Source organism: Ursus americanus, chromosome 9, assembly GCF_024610735.1.
Source record: "Ursus americanus isolate L20-20 chromosome 9, mUrsAme1.1.p, whole genome shotgun sequence".
Lineage (NCBI taxonomy): Eukaryota > Metazoa > Chordata > Mammalia > Carnivora > Ursidae > Ursus > Ursus americanus.
The window spans coordinates 12,924,084-12,942,054 of record NC_142135.1 but is presented as its reverse complement, the minus strand read 5'-3'; the positions used below and the strand labels follow the sequence as shown (position 1 = coordinate 12,942,054).

The 17,971-nt window shown below is 53.4% G+C and overlaps 1 protein-coding gene across 1 annotated transcript in view; it reads left to right on the top strand.

The window, feature by feature from the left end:
* The window catches only part of LOC123801896 (uncharacterized), a 156,725-nt gene that overhangs the window by 112,311 nt on the left and 26,443 nt on the right, over positions 1–17,971 (top strand). The window lies entirely within an intron of this gene.

Sequence of the window (17,971 nt, the reverse complement as noted above, 5' to 3'; positions counted from 1 at the left end):
CTGGCCCACATGGCCTCCTTTTGTTCCTCCATCTCCGTTTCAGGCGAGCCAGCCCAGCCCGGTCCCCCAGCTTGCTTGGCACACCGCTTTGAAGCCTTGACAGCCAGCCAGTGGAGCTGGCCCGAGCACACAGGGGCCGGGGCCGGGGCCGGGGCTGGTGCCAGGGCCCTGGCAGCTCCGGCCCACCTTGCTGGCTCCATGGGCCTGGCTGTTCCGGGGCCCCTGCATGCAGGGACAGCAGTGCCCGGATGTTTGCCTCCACTGGCATGGACATTCATCCAGGACTCCTGGCTGGACTGTTCCCACAGCCCAGAGTCTTTTCCCAGGCCTATCCTGTCGTAAAACCCAGCTCTGGTCCCCACAGAGGAGGCGTTCAGCGTGAACAGCCTGGCTGGGTTCTCAGCTCTGTAAGGACAGAGGCAGGACACGGGGGCGGGGTGGGGGGAGGGGAGTAGAAGCAAAGGCCTTGACTACAGACGTGTGCTGACCACCTCACTCTGCCAAGGCTAGCCGTGGGACTTACCCGCTTCGTGCCTTAGTTTCTCTTTTATAAGCAGGGAGAATAGAACACCTGGTTCACGGATGTCCGGTGAGGAGGAACGAAGTTCTGTGTGTTGGCACACGAAGCGTTTGACGAGCAGTTGCTGGAACGCGTTATCATTACTGCTGATGTTCAGTGAGGTTCCTGAGCCTTTGAGCAGCAGGCAGGGCGGGAAGCAGTATCCGAGCCCAGCTTGGCCTCCAGAGGCCTAGCCAGTTCCCTGCACTGTCAGGCACCTGCCAAGTTTACCCAGGTGCCTGGGGCACAGTTGACACCCAGACACTTGTCCGTGGAGGTCTTTGTGGTTCCCAGAGGCTGACTTAGCAAGAAGGCGTGTTCCACGAAAACAGGGACCGTGTCTGCCTGCCTCACTGTTGTGTCCCCAATACCTGTCATATGGGTGCCCTGTTAATAGTCATTGAGTGAATGAACCAAGTTAAGTCCGCTTCTCTTTTGACCCCATCCTTCTTGCTCACAACTCATCCTAGCATTCAGCGTGTCTCCCCACATGGCCCCCGCACTAGCTTCTGTGCTTCTGAGGCCAGGACCAGGTCAGATTAGCTTTTTTTGAAAATTTTTTTTAAGATTTTTTTTATTTATTTGAGAGACAGAGGGAGAGGGAGAAGCAGACTCCCTGCTGAGCAGGGAGCCCGATGTGGGGCTCGATCCCAGGACCCTGAGATCATGACCTGAGTGGAAGGCAGATGCTTCACCGGCTGAGCCACCCAGGCGCCCCGGGTCAGATTAGCTTTGAGTCCCTCAGCTGAAGTGGCCTGGAGCAGGTGCTCGGTACTTGAATATTGAATTGTGGATGCAGGGATCTCTCCACGCTGGATTCCAGGCAGTGCCCTTGCCACAAAGCTTTCCTGAACCCTTCCATCACGTGCAGAGGTCAAGTTCCCTGGCCTCATCCATTGCCAGCAATCTGCCTGCCGCCATTGGTCCAAGGAGCAAGTTGGCCATCAGCCCCTGCCTGGCACACCTGGGCTGTTCCGAACAGACCTCGCAGTTGAGGGTTAAGTAACACCCACAGTGGTTACAAGGCCAGGCACCTCCTCTTTGCGAATCTCCCGGGCTGCTTGGCGGGGGCACTGAGGGCTGGCGGGGGAGGGACCTTGGCACCGCGGCTCCCTGTATCTGCCGCCAGCAGAGCCTTTGATGCCACGGGGCGCCTGCCCAGCTGAGTGCATCGGAGACAACGAAAGGTGCAGAAGCAGTTCAAGTGAAATGAAAACGACCCGGGAACTGGCAGGGAGCTTATCAGCCTGTTTCCTGGTTGTCAGTGCGGGTGTGGGAAGGCTGGGGGCGTGTTCTGGGGCCTTGCTGTGGCCTGCCCATCGCCTGGGTCCCTGGGCTAGTGGGCACGGCACTGCCTTCAGAGCGAGGCAAGTCCCCCTACGTTTCTCAGTGCCCTCGTGAGGATTCAAGGAGTTGAAGGCAGTTAACGGGCCTGCTGTGTGGTGGCCTAACCATAGTGACCGCGGCAGCCCCGAGCATGGCAGCTAACCGTCCCGAGCATCCACTGCGTGCCAAACACCGTTTTCATTGCTTTGTGTGTCTTAACTCATGCCATCTTCATAATGACCCTGTGAGGTAGGCAGTACTATGATTCTTGTTTTATAGATGAGAAAACTGAAGCTCAGAGATGTTGAGTAACTTCCCCAAGGTCACACAGCTACCAAGAAGCCAATCTGAAATTCAAACCAGGCCCTCTGGCTGTAGAGCACATGCCTATAGCCACCTCTTTTTTCCTTCTTCCCCTGAGTACGATGCTTCCCTGTGGATGATGATGGGGATGACAGCCGTCAGGATGCTGGGGGTTGTGGTGGCGGTGGAGGGGACAGTGACGATGGTAGAGGAGGCGGCCTCATTTTGTGTAGGGACCTGCTTCTTGCTGGAATTTCAAACCCATTTGCATATCCCGCCCTCAGAGCAAGCCCGGGAAGGGGGGTAATTTTGAGATCTGAGGAAACTGAGCCTTACGCGGTGGCCAAGATGCACACAGCCACGTGGGGGCCTCTTCAAGGCCTGGAGCTGGGGAGGAGCAGGTGGGGGCAGACCCGTGGCTCCCGACCCTGACTTCCGGGGTGGGCACAGGGCCGCGGGACTCTGCTTCACCGTGCCAGGGCCTGGCAGGGAGGGAGATGTGGGTTCTAGAGCACGGGGAGGGTGGAGAGGTCACCCGCACCCATGCCGCCTCTTTGGATATTGGCCAGCTCCCTCAGGATGGGAGACTGAGGCTCTGCGGTCGGTCCAGTGGTGATTGCAGACCCTCTCGTGAAGGTGGTGGGATCACAGTTCCCACTGACCGAGAGCAAACACTTGTCTCATTTAGTCTCCACGGTGGCCTTGGGAGATCCATATTATTACTGTCATCCTACAGATTGAATTTAAGATTTATTGCCCCAGTAATGCCGCGCATCAAGCAACGGCATCTCACTGGTTCCAGTAATAAGCGTTTATTGCTTGTGCACCTGGCCGGGTTGGCTGAACGGCTCTGCTGATCTTGGCTGGACTTCCCCCGTGTCTGGGCTCGGCTGTGGTTGGTTCGTCTGGTCTATTGGAGTGTCTGGGGGTGTCTCAGCTCTATTCCGTGTGTCTCCTGGGCCCAGCAGACTAGCCTGGGAATGTCCTTCTGAAAGCTGGCACTTCACTCAGGGGGTGGGGGGTAACTACTATGATTCCTGAGGCTTCATGACCCCAGCCAAGAAGTGGCTCAGTCACCAGCAGAATGTCCTCGGCCCGTCTCCCAGGTGCGTGTGTGGAAGGGCCCAGACCCACGCCCAGGTCCGACTTAGGACAAACATGCAGCCTGTCTCAGGCACAGTGCTTCTTGGAGGCTGGACGCAGGGAGGAAAAGATGCTGTAGGACAGAAAAACAGAGACCTCTTCTTCCCAGGGGTGAGGAGAGCCTCTGGTTTCCCACAAGCTTCCCTCTGGGTGGCCACCCTAGAGACTACATAGTAGGTGATTCCCCTTGAGACCCCAAGTCTTGGGACAGGGGGCTTCCCAAATGTCAGTGTCACGGAGCGGCAAGGCCCTTCAGCCGTAAAGTAGCCACAGTGCCGGGCTGGGGCCTCACCGCTTAAATCGCCGGCCTTGAGGATCCAAAGCAAGTCAGGGCTCTGATTTTGAAAATGGCTTCAAAGGAAGGGATTCCTCAGGCGTGATTAGAGCAGTGGCTCCTCCTCCTTTGTCCCCCTTTACCACGGCACAGCCCCAAGGAGTAAAAATGCCAGTACAGCCTTCGACCTCTGTCTCAGAGGCTCTTCCCCGAGGAGCCCTGTCCTCCACCCACTGCCCTGGACCCCTCGCCACACTTTGCTTGCTTCCCCAGCCCGAGATGCGTGTCCGAGGGTGATTGCCGGGGGGCCAGCCTGGAAGGCCGGGCAGCCACCCACTTTGCCGGCGCACCTCCCTGGCAGGAAGAGGCATTGCCATCTGTGCCTCTTTTTGCCTTGACCTTTGGCCTGATAAAGGCCAAGTGCAGAGCCTCGAATGGGAGAAAGAGAAACAAGAGACCCTCCTTCTCCTCCCTCTTCTTCCTCCTCTTTCTTCCCTGCCTTCTCTCCACTCTGTGCATGGTCTGTGCCAAACATCAGCTCAGGTGTTTATTTTTCCCCATGAGCTCAAGGTTTATAAAGGGGGCGCCCTCCCCTCTATACAAAGTCTAGTATTCTCTTAATCCGGGGAAACGCCTCTTCATCCTTCGGGACCTCACAGCAGAGCCTGCTTTTCCATGAGACTCTCGTCGCCCCCGCAGCTGGGGCCGCTGACCTCTGTGTAGGAGCGCGGCCTCAGCCGAGCACCGTCCCGGTCCTGAGAGCACCACCGGCCCTGGTCAGGTTTATCCGTGTGTGTGTGTGTGTGTGTCCGCCAAGTCCTCTGAGGACAGTGACTCCATCACCTCCCTGTCCCCGGCGCCCACCCCCATGCCCAGCATGTGTGGATGTCACCTTAGTGAGCAGAATGGCTACGTAAATGTGACTGCAAGTGGGATACGCTCCGGTCAGCAGAGGGCTTGGGCTCCAGCTCCCTCAGCTCTGGGTTGGACGCTGGAGAGCCCTCCTGTCTCGCCATCTACCCACAAAGCCCGTGGCTCCAGGGGCGCGGTTTGACCCTCACGCTTGACAGATTTGTGCCCACGCGGAAAGAGCCCAGCCTGAGAATCCAACAGACCCAGGATTCCTTAGTCTGCCTTTTCCCAGCTGGTGACTTTTGCCTTGTGCCTCTGTTTCCCCACAGAAACAAACGTTTCTTTTGCCCGATTGGCTGAAAAGAATACAGATGATTTGTTTGCAAAGCTCAGGTGTGAGCAGTAGCTATCACTGCGATGGTCTTTTCCCTGAGAAGGAACCATTTCTTCCATTTCTTGGTGGTGGTGGGGGGGAATAGTGCTGGGGGTTGGCAGGCAAAGCTTTTTGTGGGGAACGTACAGTTACCTGGAGGCGTCTCCGGTGGTGTCTTTTCTCTTGCAGTGAAAGTGCCTTCATCAGGACACAGCACTAAGCCAGCTGGCTACTCCAGCCCTGCCTGGATTCCCAGAAAATCCGCAGGAAAGGAGCTGCGTGCTGCCCGCCGGCCTGCCGTGCAAGCAGCAGTAGCTGTGGGAACACATGGGGACAGGAAACAAACACTGTGCACCGGGGAGGCCATCCTCGGGCCACTAAGGTGCCATGCCTTACAATTTATAAGTGTTCCTGGGAGACGCGTACCTGCTAGTTAAGCTTTCTCTCCCTCTCGCCCTTGTGGGGGGCTCAGGGATGATGTAAGACTTTAGGATTGCATCCCCACCCTGGGCCCTCCCTTTTTCTTCCCTGCTTTCTCTCCTTCTGTATTTCCTGGGCACTTACTGTCTGGTGGGCACCATGCTATGTGCTGGGGATACGAGGAGGAGTGACACATGGTGCGGGGAGGAGTGACACATGTGGTTGGCTCCATCACAGCCCCCCAAAGATCTCCACATCCTAATGTCCAGAACTTGTGACTGTCACCTTGTGGGGCAGAAGGGACTTTGGCCGAAGCGGTTAAGTTACGGATCTTGGGATGTGGAGATTGTCCTGGCGTATCCAGGAGGAGCTAATGTAATCTTAAGTGGCCTTAGGAGAAGGAGGGAGAGGGAGATGTGACCCTGTGACCATGGAAACAGAATGAAGTGATGCAGCCAGGAGCCCAGGAATGCCCGTAGCCTCTAGAAGTGGAAGACGTGAGGACCATATTTTCCCTTGGAGCCTCCAGAAGGAACCAGCTTTCCTGACACCTTGGTTTTAGCGCCTTATAACTTATTTTGGTCTCCTGCCCTTCAGAACTGTAAGAGAATGACTTTGTGCTCTTTTTAGCCGTGATGTTGGTGCTAATTTGATACAGTAGCAACAGGGAAACTAATACGACAGATCGTGGCGTATGGTGTGATGAGTTTAACGCTGCTCCTGTGTGGTGACGAAGGACCCCCGGTGGCTCAGTGGGTCAGAGCAAGATCCTTGGAGTCCCAGTGCTCTGGTTCAAGTCTGTTTCCACCTTTCGTTGCTCGAGAGGCCTTTTGGCACATAGTTTTTCAAAGCTTCTCGTCCCTGCCCTGTGTCGCTGCCTCAGTCAGCAGGACGCTGGGTGCTGAAGAGGTGCTCACGGGCTGTTCAAGTGCAGGGCAACGGCTGGAGAGGCTTCTGGGCTGGGCCTTTTGATAGGGGCTGGTAGGGCCAGTAGGAGTCGTGAGTTTTCTTGGGCTGGTCACTGGCCCCGATCCTCCCGGGGTAACGCAAGTCACAGGAATCCCCAGTGTTTCCTTTTAAGCTACTCTTGAATATAATAAGCTCCTCTTGAGTAAAAATGTGTCTTGTCCCTGCCATGTGCGAGCCGAGTGCGTGGAGCCACGCAGGCCACCCAGGCATCCTGGGCTCGGGCTCCTTCCTTGGGACGTTCCGTGTTGATGCTGCTCTGGTTTGTCAGTTGCAGACCCCCTGTTGGGATTCTCACTTGACAACAGGTCGCCTGGACCCCTTTTTTCACAGCAGAGTCCGCTCCACCATTACCAGGGGTGCTGGGATTGAGGAACCCCCGGCAGTGGGTGGAGCCCAGGCAGGTCAGAACCAAGCACTTGGCGGGGGAGGGGGGGCTGTGGTGGCCACAGTCCTGAGAAGTTGGAACCCTTGTGCCCATTTTACAGATTGTGTTCCATCGGGCTGTGACTGGGTAACACCATTTTCTTCTCTAATCGCGCACATCCGCTCAGAGGTGAGTGATCCTTCTTGCTGCTTGCACGTGGAAACACTGAGGAGCAGACAGGCTGGTTTGCCTGTGGTCACACAGAGAGTAAGAGGTGATCTCAGATGTGAATCTGGAATTTATACTCTTTGGTTCCGTACTAGATTTGGGGGAGGGAGGAGGGGTTTGCTTTGATTTGCTTTACTATAGGGTATCCCCCGCCCCCACAACCCCCTGGAAGTAATTTGCCTTTGTTTCTATGTTGTTATCACAGACTGTTTGCATTCTTGAAGCCATGTCAGTGGAGGGGTTGGAGAGTGAGTGGGCAGCCTGGAAGCATCTGGGTCATAAGACAAGTCCATCCAGAGGGTAGACCTCGATGCAGTTTTAGCATAAGTACCAGCTGGGCGAAAGAGCCCACAAAAAGAGGGAGCCCCCAGCCAGCCCAGATTCTTGGTCCTGTCCGAGAAGCCTGGGCCCTTCATCTTGTGCCTCACGTGATGCTCTCCGAGAGGTGACGACACAGCACCTGCGTTCACACCGGAGCATGAGATCACGGTTTGCAGTGAGGTTCTGTTGGCAGGTGGAAGAAGGGCGCAGTCTGCTCCAGGCTGGAGAAGGCACCAGGCGGTTCATTGAATACCCATTCTGTCCCGAGGCTGTCTCAGGGGTTTCCCCATAAGGCTGTCCCATTAAGCCCCACCTCCCCCTCTTGGGCAGACTTTTCACCCGTTTCTCAGGTGAAGCAACCCCAAACCTGGATACTTAAGTATTTGCCAAAGCATTTACCCGACTAAGGGGCAGAGGAGCTGGGGTTCAACTGGGGTCCTCCTGGTTTCTCAGACCCCTCCTGTCTGCACTCTAAGCAGCTCACTGATGTTATAAAAGGCAGTTCAGATGCATAACTGGAAAATGGGAGAAATGTAAAATACAATGGACCTTGCCTATTTACACTAATTAAAGGAGGAAACAATTTAAACATTGCCATCCATTGCCGTAATGAGGCCAGAGGACAGCAGGTGCACGTATGGGCTGCCTGTGGCAATTGGTAGAATGGAATGGGTTTTGTTAGCATAGTACGCACAGATAGCCTTGATGGTGTCTGCGTCTATTCACTCCGTTGCCTCATTTCTCAGTTGTATCCTAAGGGGATAATTCCAAGGGAGAAAAAAGCCTATTTTATGCAAATGTCTATTAAACCATGATTTTTTTTTTACCTTTGATTACGGAAAATTTCAAACATCTAGGAAAGTAGAGAGAATACTATAATGAACACCTAGATACACCCCTGGCCTTGTTTTCACAGTCGTAAACCTTCGCTTTATTTACTTCATCTTTTTGTTTCTCAAATATTTTCAAGTAAATGATAGACATCATGATATTTCATTTCCAGATATTTCAGAGTAACTTTAGCTGTGATCATAAAAAGTTGAAACCAAACTTGATTAAGTGGAGGCTGGTTAGATAAATACGACTAGCCACCTGGTTCAACGTTATGAGACCCTTAAAATGATCATTTTGAAGCTCCTGTTGCAGGCTCTCTTAGAGCTCGACGCTTTGCCTTTTTATACACTTATCATGGTTTCTAATAATTTCATTGCTTGGTTGTTTAATTAAGGTCTATTTCCCCTACTTTGGTGGGGACAGTGTCCTTTTTGCTCACCGTGTCTTGTCTTGACTGCCCACGCAGGTGCCTGGCAGATAGCAGGTGCGAGATAAAATTGATTGATTGAATGCCCAATGAGCATTTTGAGATCCTTGAGGTAGCACGCTGAGTGACACCAGCAAGACACATAATCTCACGTGAGCACAACGTGAAAATACGTGTTCATGTAGATGACTTTGGGAGGCTGCTTCGGGAATTTCAAGTTCTTATGCCAGCGTGATGGCAGATACAGGCGGGCTTTGCTTTCCTGCTGTGATTTCCATCGTGTCGTGGTCATGCGGTTGTAACAGCGCAGGGCCCGTCTGTCGGAGAGAAGGAACGTGGGCCTGCAGTGGGAAGCCTTGGCTTCGGAGCTCCCACTCCCCTGACTTACCGTGGGACCCTGGGCAAGCTCTGAACCTGGCAGAGCTGAGTTCCTGCAGCTCGCAGGTGTGGGAGTGGTGCCCGCCCCTCTGCATTTCTGCAGTCGGATGTCGTCGTAATTCACGGAGCACAGATGTGAGCGCACCCTGGAAAGTGTTGCCTGGGTGGGCGGCTCCCCAGCCTTCCCCACCGTGACGCTCGGCCCTGCAGCTGCCCTCAGGCCCCCCGACAGAGAGCCCGCGAGCAGATCCATTGGGTGTACTATGCAGTTAGGATTGTCTTAGGGGTCCGTCTGAAAATCCCTGCTGATCGTAAACGGGAAGGTGACGGCCAAGGAACGCAGAGAGCTCCCTCCGTGCTCACCCGTCTCACTAACCGATGGGTCCGTCGGTCACCCAGCGCTATTTACTGCACGGGGGCTGTGTGTTCATTAGCCCTTGGCAGCTGCCCACCCTGCCCAGACTCTGGATTTTTAAGTGGCACTGGAGTCTGTGGACACCTGGTCCTTGGGGTCACGGGGGAGGATGGAGGTGGTTCAGCCAGGGGATGAGGGCCGGGATCATGACCTTACAGGAAGAGCTTTTAGTAGAGGAATCCTGGCTGACTCTGTCCCCTCTCTTGTCTTCCAAAGGATCCGCTCAGGATGTTAGAGCCTGTGTGAGTTTCCCAGGGTGGCCGTAACAAAGCACCACAACTCGGTGACTTACCCAACAGAAGTTTATTCCCTCATACTGTGGAGGCCGTCAGTCCAAAATCCAGGTGTTAGGGAGACCCTGTGCTCCCCCTGAAGGCTCTGGCAGAGGATCCTTCCTTACCTCTTCCCAGTTCTGCTGTAGCTAGGAATCCTGCGGCTTAGGGCACCTGGCTTGTGGCCTCCACCCTGGACTTCTTCCCTGTGTGTATCGGTCTCTGCACCTCTGTCCCCTTACAAGAGCACCAGTCACCGCACTTAGGGCCACACTACTCCACCACGACCTTATCTCAACTCGATTGCATCTGCAAAGAGCCTGTTTCAAAGTAAGATCACATTCATAGGTACCTGGGGTTAGGATTTCAGCATATCTTTTTGAGGGATATAGTTCAACCCGTAACAGCCCGAAGCAAAAGCAATTCCTTTGCTCCTAACCACCAGTGCTGTTCCCTGAAGGACCACTGCTCAGTGTGTGTATAGATGGATGACATTTTTCATGTGGGACCTGGATGGGTCCCTTCCTGCTCATTATCCCTTTTGATTCTATAATAACATTAGCGTGCATGGATTCAGGCATGCAGAACATACTGTAGGGCCACCTCCTGTGGGCCCAGGCCTATGCCTGGTTCTGGAATACAAGGATGTAAAAGACCAAGGATTTTCAATTGGTCAAAAAGTCTGCCAGAAACTACCCCTTCCTTTCCAGTCTGTACACACCAAGCAGCAGTCCCTAGTCGCGACCATCAAAAATGCCCTCAGCCGTTGCCAGATGTTCCCGGGGGGGGGGGGGTGAGGGACAACGGCGTCCTCCATTAAGAACCACTGGTCTAGCCCAGCAAGGCCCCCCACATTTGCAACTCCAGAAATCCCTTTTACTGATTCGCCCTCTTTGCTAGAGAATTGTTTCAAATAAACAAACTTCCCTTGTCAGGGAATCGTTTGCCCACCTTCTTACCTAAACCCCACACTTTCTTACCTAAAAATATCCACCTATTGGGGTTTCTGATCCTTGTCACCAGACTGAGTTGATACCGTTCTGGCCAGTATCAAGCAACGAAACTTGACGTTTTGGGGGCTATCTGTGGCCTTATTGAAAAGGACCCCGGCAGAATTTCTGACCAGTTGAAAGATAGCCCAAATACCCGCACTGAGAAATCACTGCTATACACTTCCACTCACTGTCTGAAACCTTGTTTAGGATCCGGTGTCTGTGGACGGTTCCTTAGAGCTCCAGATTTCTCCAGGAGTCTCCAGCCTGTCTTCCTCTCCTTTGCCTGAGTGGCATTATTATTCAGTGCGTGTTTATTCAGCGTTCGCCACGGGGCAGGTACTTTGTGGGGTGTGAGAGTTCCGTGGGAAGGAGCACACTGGCCACTGCACGAACAGGACGCACGATGACAGTCAGGAGGTGGAGGGAGAAACAGTCAAACTCCCGGCAGTGCTAGGTGCTAAGACAGGGGTGCAGCCCATTGCTGGGCTCGAGGCTGCGCAGTGGTCTCTGGAATTACAAGACCCCGTCAGTAATCAGGTCACGCTCCCGCCGGCCCTGTCTTCCCGCTCAGCCCTAGCTTGGTGCCCTTCAGCGTCGACCCGTACAGAGCCCAGTTCCCATCAGTCGCCTCTCTAGGGACAGACCCTTCGTGGCTTAGAAGAACACACTCTGTAGCAGACAGCATCCTGCTCACTGAGAGGCGTTTCTGAGAAGCGATGAGGGTTAGTCTCACTTGGCCCAGGGAGAGGAGGCCCCACAGGGACTTGAACCTCGCCTCGTTGCCAGAACGCCCTGCCGAGTAGCAGGGCAGGTCATCTGAAGGCAGCCTCGTGCTCCGCAGGATGAAAGATGTTGATTCCTCTCTTCCTCCCCAAAAGTCTGCAGCCAAGGCCTCAGAACACAGAAGGGACCTTGCAGCCTTTGAACCTTTGTCCTCAGATCCTGTCAGCGGCAGAAGGGGCACGGGAGGATGGGGAGGGGGCGTCAGCTCTCTTGCCAAGCCATCCCACCGGTACTGTGAGTTTGCCCATCCTCTTGGCCCCTGGGCAGCTTTCTTCCTCCTGGCCACAGCCAAATACAGTGTCTTCTTTCTGTCTCTGTTGCTGGGATCCCTCCAGCAGGGGATGCGTGAAATGGCATTCGCGTGGCAGTGAGCGCGCAGAGGTTGCCGGGCACCTGTATAGACTCTCCCCTCTCCTCCTTCCCTCCTTCCTCCCTCCGCCCACCTCTCCTTACCTGACAGCCACCTGATTCTTCTTTTTAGAATGCACTTTGGAGAACAAGCCACACCAGCTGCATTTGGAAGTCTTTCAAAGACACAAATGCCCTCCTGGACCCTCCTCTCCTCTCCTTTAGTTCACACCCCGTATCCCTCCCACCCCACGTTGTCCTCAGATGACTGCACTGATGCCTTCGTGGTCCTTGCTCGGGTTATAAGGCCTGGTGGTGCTGGCTAGGCTTCAGGAAATGCCCCATGTGGGTCCCCCCCCCCCCCGGGAAAAGGCAGGCGAGCCACGAAGAGCAGAAGAAACTCAGAGATGATATGGTTCAGAGGGGGTTGTGGCAGAGACGCTGGCTCTTCTCTGTTGAGTTGGGGCTATTGGAGGCTTCTGAGCAGATCTGACTTGCATTTTAATTGGCTCCTTTGGGCTGCTTTGCTGAAAATCGACCGAAGGTGGCGAAGGGGGGAATAGGTAGACCAGTTAGGAGGCTCTGGCAGAAACCCGGAGTTTTTGCAGAAATCCAGGGAACGGATGACAATAGTTGCGTGTGGGTGGTAGCAGAGGAAATCACAAGAAGCGATCAGATAGGAATGTATCATGAAGGTGGCATTTGCTGATGGCTTCGATACAGAGTATCAGATAAAGGATGATCCTAGGGTTTTACCTTGAGCGAGTAGAGAGTGAAGTTTCCATTTATTCCTCTAAGGGGATCAGTGAGGGGATTGGAAATGTTTTTGTTTTGCAGGTAGGATTCCACTCATTATGTTCGAGATGTTCTTCAGACATCTGCAGAGAGATATGCAGGAAGTAGCTGGATATATGCATCAGAAATGTGAGGATTAATTTTGTGTGTCAAGGGGCGCCTTGACTGGCTCAGTCGGTTAAGCGTCCGACTCTTGATTTCAGCTCAGGTCATGATCTCGGGGTCCTAAGATCAAGCCCCACGTCAGGCTCCACGCTCAGAGGGGAGTCTGCTTGAAGATTCTCTCCCTCTGTCCCTCCCATTCATGCTCTCTCTCTCTCTCTCTCTCTCAAATAGATAAATAAATCTTTTAAAAAAATATGTGCCAAGTCATCTAGGCCACGGGATCCAGACATTTGGTCAAACAGCAGTTTAGGGGCGCCTGGATGGCTCAGTCGGTAAGCATCTGCCTTCGGCTCAGGTCATGATCCCAGGGTCCTGGGATCGAGTTCCCCATTGGGTTCCTTGCTCAGCCGGGAGCCTGCTTCTCCCTCTGCCTCCCCGCCCCCTACTTGTGCAGCTCTCTCTCTCTCTCTCTGACAAATAAATAAATAAAAATCTTTAAAAACCCCAGCAGTTTAGATGTGACTGTGAAGGTATTTTTTTTGGATGAGATTAATACTGACGTCAGTAGAACACCTTACCCTCCAAAATGTGAGTGGGTCTCATCCAGTCCGCTGACGGCCTTAAGAAAAACACTGAAGGTCCGAGGAAATGGGAATTCTGCCTCCAGATGGCCTTCAGACTCAAGTAACAGCATGAGCTCTTCCCTAGGTCTCCAGTTGGCTTGGCTGTCTTGACAGCCTCTATATTTTGGACTTGACAGTCTCTATACTTGGGTGAGCCAATTCCTTATTTACATTTCTGTTGCTCTGAGGAACCCACGCTAATGCATGGAATAAAAAGATAATATCTGGATATGTATTTTGGAGTCCTATTGTTTAAGCCTTGAGACTGGTGTGATTCCCCAAGAGGGCAAGTGTGAGCAGAGAGAAGCAGACCACTGGGCTATCTGGCACAAGTCAGGAAATTCAGAAACTCTGTGTGTGTGTGTGTGTGTGTGTGTGTGTGTAATATTTACTGAGCACTTACTATGTGTCGGCATCCCCTGGGACTAGTTGCTGCCCTCTATCTCCGTATTTGTTCTGGAAGCTTGGGAAATGATCCCTCTGGGGCTGCCTATTTATTCGACTGATCTGTTGCAATGTGTCAGCCTCTCCAGTGTTCTGGGCGGCGGCATGGAACCGGGTTGTTCCTTCTCCTGTATCAGAAATGGATTATTCCGGCATCTTCCTTCCAGGACATTTTCAGTTCCCCTGACCTCATAGCCTCTCGAAGCCATTTTGTGTCTCCTGATACTGAGTAATTCCATTTATTAAAACATGTGGAGCCTTCTTACTGGCAAGTGTTGGCAAAAATAGTTCTGCAGCCCCAAGGGACAGGGTCATTTGAACTTGGTGACTTAAAAAACGTTTGGTGTGAATAATGAAGAGTCCAGGACCATGCTGATGAATTTCCCTCACCCTTTTTGTTCTCTCTCTGTGTGTGTGTGTGTGTCTGTGTCTGTGTTGTGCAGCAAAATGTTTAACCCATATTTTCCAAGAACTGTGTAGGTGGGTTGCTGGGGACAATTGATTTTTAGGGAAGTATTGTTCCTCTGGATGTGGAAACCATGAAGCAAAGAATAACATTGAGCAAGAGTCGTCCAGATGACCGGGCCTGGGCTGATGATGATGCCCTGTGTTTGGGTCGTGGGGGGTATTGCTTCTGCCTGAGCTGGACTTTGACCCTAGAAGCCTTGTTCTAGCCCGATGTCAGTGGATCGTGTAACTTCTAAGGCTGCGATTGGTTCAGACTGGCAGCTAAGCTAGAAGAGAAAACCGAGGTCTTTGTATGAGGAATACGGAGTTCTGATTTCCATCCTGCCGCTGGCTTGCTGTGTGACCTTGGGCAAGTCTCCTCACCTCTCTGAGCCGCAGTTCTTCTGTGGCGAGTTTAGGCTCAGTGGTCCCTGAGGGATGAGATGGTGGCCAGTGGGAGGGTACATGCCCTGAATAAGGCCCCCCCCCACCCTCCTCAGGAGTCAGCTAGCTACTGTGTTATATGGGACCAGGGCTGCCTAGTTAATTTTTGGACCATGTAATGTAATGGAATTTCCTGGATTTTAGATGGGGACAGCGAATTCAGAAATACAGCATCCCGCAGGTGAAACTGGCAGCCCCATAGAGCCCATAGGTTTCACTTTACAGCTCAGTGTGAGTGCATGGTCCTTGAGTTATCAGGAGGGGGTCCTGGAGGAAGCTCCTTTGAGTTATTTTGTCTTGAAATCAGTACAAGTATTTTCAAGGAACTGGGGGAACCAAGCAAGACTGGAAGCTGGGTCACAAGATTGCTGTTGCCTAGAGCCCTGGAGAGAGGGCATGGCCTTCCTTTCCCCGTGGGTGGAAATGTCAGCCTGAGGCAATGGGCGGGTCAGCTGATCTCCTTGGGATTTATCGCTGGCTCCAGCCCGCAGCCCTGGGTCTGCAACGTCCCAAACACCTGCACCTCTGCTCTGCGCCTCCGATGCTATTATATCTGGATTCTGATTCGTAAGCATTTCTTGAGCAATAAGCATAGGCTAGGTGCTGCGCCTGTTTCTTGTTTGCTCCTTACGGTGTTTAAGCTTTCTCCAAATGCAGAAACAGTGCCTGGAAGAGGTGCGTCAGAGAAGATACTCTCTCTCATTCCCTTTTGATTCTCTGGGCTGTTGCACTGAGCTGTGGGGAAGGAGCCCAAGTGTTAAGAGCAGCATTGTTCTGTATCCGGACGTGAGCCCAGCCTCTTAACTACTGTGTGATCTGTGTCCAGTAATCAGCCTCTCGGAGCCTCAGGTACCCTATTTGCACACCGGAGCTAGTACCCTTACTTGGAGGGGACGCGCCGAGGGTTTGAGATGTTGAATATACCATACACAGCACGCTGCCTGATGCATAGTTGGCCAGCAGTGAGTGGCGGCTGTTTTGTTGTTGTGTTTTAGTTCCTAATGTTGTACTTAAATGTTACTTCTTTATTTGCCTTGTCTTGTCCTTCCTGAGGGTGAAGACCAGGCCTTATTCATCTTGGCATCCCCACCTTTTTTTTTTTTTTTTTTTTTTTATTTGACAGAGAGAGAGAGAGAGGGAGAGAGAGCACAAGCAGGCAGAGCTGCAGGGAGAGGGAGAGGGAGAAGCAGGCTCCACGCCGAGCAGGGAGTCTGATGGGGGCTCGATCCCAGGACCCTGGGATCATGACCTGAGCCAAAGGCAGATGTTTAACCAACTGAGCCCCCAGGTGCCCTGCATCCCCACCTTCTAACATAGTTCTCAGTCCATGGTGGATGTATGCCCATTGCTGGTGCATGCTTGGATGGGTGCAAAACCACCGTAATGGGTGGGTGGTCTGTTGGGGCCACTCTGGCCAGTTGTCGAGGGATGTGTTTCCTGGAGCCTTATCCCTGCTTGTCAGATCCAGGCCAGGACAACGGTATGGTGGTTCCATTGTTCCCAGATAACATTTCCTATCTTAACGTCTCCCTGGAGCCGCCCTCGGCCCCACCCTGCCCTCCTGGCCTATCGCTGATCCCCACTTGGACCCTGACAGGTCCCATTCCAGCCTGCTGAGAAGAAAGCTTTCATGTGGCCGGCGCTGCTCCTGGTCTCCTCCCTACCCTCCGTTACAGCAGTTGTGAAAGGGGGCATTTCTGTCTCTGGAACTTTCCACGTTACAGGGAGGACCTAGGAAATGTGAAATAAAAATGCTCTACAGTAGTCTGACCCTTCGTAGTATGACCTGTATCTTCCTGCTTGGGCTTCACAGACACCTTGTCCGATTGGCCAATCAGTTCTTATCCCTGGTCTACTGTGGACGAAACTGAGGACAGAAGGGATGGGATTGCTAGTAACATGGCTGGTTAGCGAGAGAGCCTAACCGGTTACCAGCTCTGTGCACCTAACCAAAGCGTTTTCCCCTGCATGCCCCTCGTTGTTGTATTTGTTGGTATGCTCTCACCTTGCCTATTTCCAGAAGTTTTGACTCAAAATCCAGAAGATTTTGAGCTCTGTCACAATCATAATGATCCAGGGCACTTTCAAGTTTGCTAGCTCAGGGTGACGTCCCAGGAAGAGGTAAGGTGCCCAGGCATTGTCCCGTGGCTGAGGAAGCAGAAACCTGGGGAGCCAGGTGCCTTCTGGAGATTACCCGACTCAGGGCGGCAGCCCTTTCCCGAACTCTGCCACGTTTCCCTTCCTTGCTCAGTTCGGCCCTTAGATCGGTTGTTCTCAAACGGGGTGTAAAGCTGGACCCACGTATGGAATTTACAATTCTTGCTGCAGGAATTCCCTGCACCTGCCTCCACCCCACCCCCCCCCACCCCCCCCCCCCCCCGGATTCTGACTTGGGAGTGGGGCCTGGCATTGAGGTTGTAACATCACAGCCGACTCGTGGTACGGCGGTGTTGAGAGCCGCTGGCTCAGGTGCACCTGCTGCAGGATGCTGGGAAGCTCGTGAGAAGCTCGCAGTCCTCCAGTTCTCTTTCAGGCAAGAGCTCCAGCCTCCTGAAGCAGACCTGGGCTTCAGCCTGCTCACCTTTGCTCGGATTCAGGGCAGCTCATGTCTCGGGAGAAACGACAGTGCTGAAAGAGGAAACCCGGGGAACAAGGAAGCTGGAAGCAGCCCCTCCCCCCAGCTGTCGTGTGTTGTGCCCCTGTCGTGCTCCAGACACTGGTCTGAGCACCTTCCATGTAGCGACTTATCCAATTCCCCGTTCATGCACGAGCCCTGAGAGAGGCCTCTGCTGCTGTTACCCCCATTTCACAGGTGAGAAGACCAGAATAGGTAAGCAGCTTGCACAACCTGGTAGCGGCAGAGCTGGGATTTGAAGACAGATTGCTGGCTCTGGAGGCTACTGGTTTAACCACTGTGTCTGTTGCTTTGCGGGATGACCTGGGAAGCGTGTATATTGGGTCCCACGTGGCCGAGGGACCCTTCATGGTGGTGATGAGGCACAGAGGTCATCTGTCATTCTGCTGCTCCGGAGTCTCTGTGACTCCCCGTTGCATCTGTAGGGGAAAGCAAGACCTCTCAACATGGCATGAGGGCTGTCCTTTACCGCCTGGGCGCTGGCCACTCTTCCACACTCCATGTCACACATGATGATGAGACATCTGGACGGCCCCCCCCTTCTCCGCCTGGTGGCCCCCTACTCTTCAATACCTAGCTCAAATAGCCTCTTCTCTAACTTGTGCAGCGAGAGTCAGTGCCTCCTTCCTCTTTGTTCCCAAAGCTCTTGGTCCCTCCCTCTATGACCACACGGATCACAGCCTTTCTCTCAACACCCTCCAGTGGGTCTTGAATCCCTTAGGATGGGGAGGGGGCTGCTGTACTCCTGTCCGTGCAAACCCTCAGCATCCGCCGTGGGCTTCAGTGGAGACATCCTCTCCCGGGTAGGACGACCTCCCTTACCTGCGGTTCTTCTTCATTTCAGCCAGGGAGAAAAGTGTTCTTTATCTTCGTTCTGTTTGTAATGGATGCTTT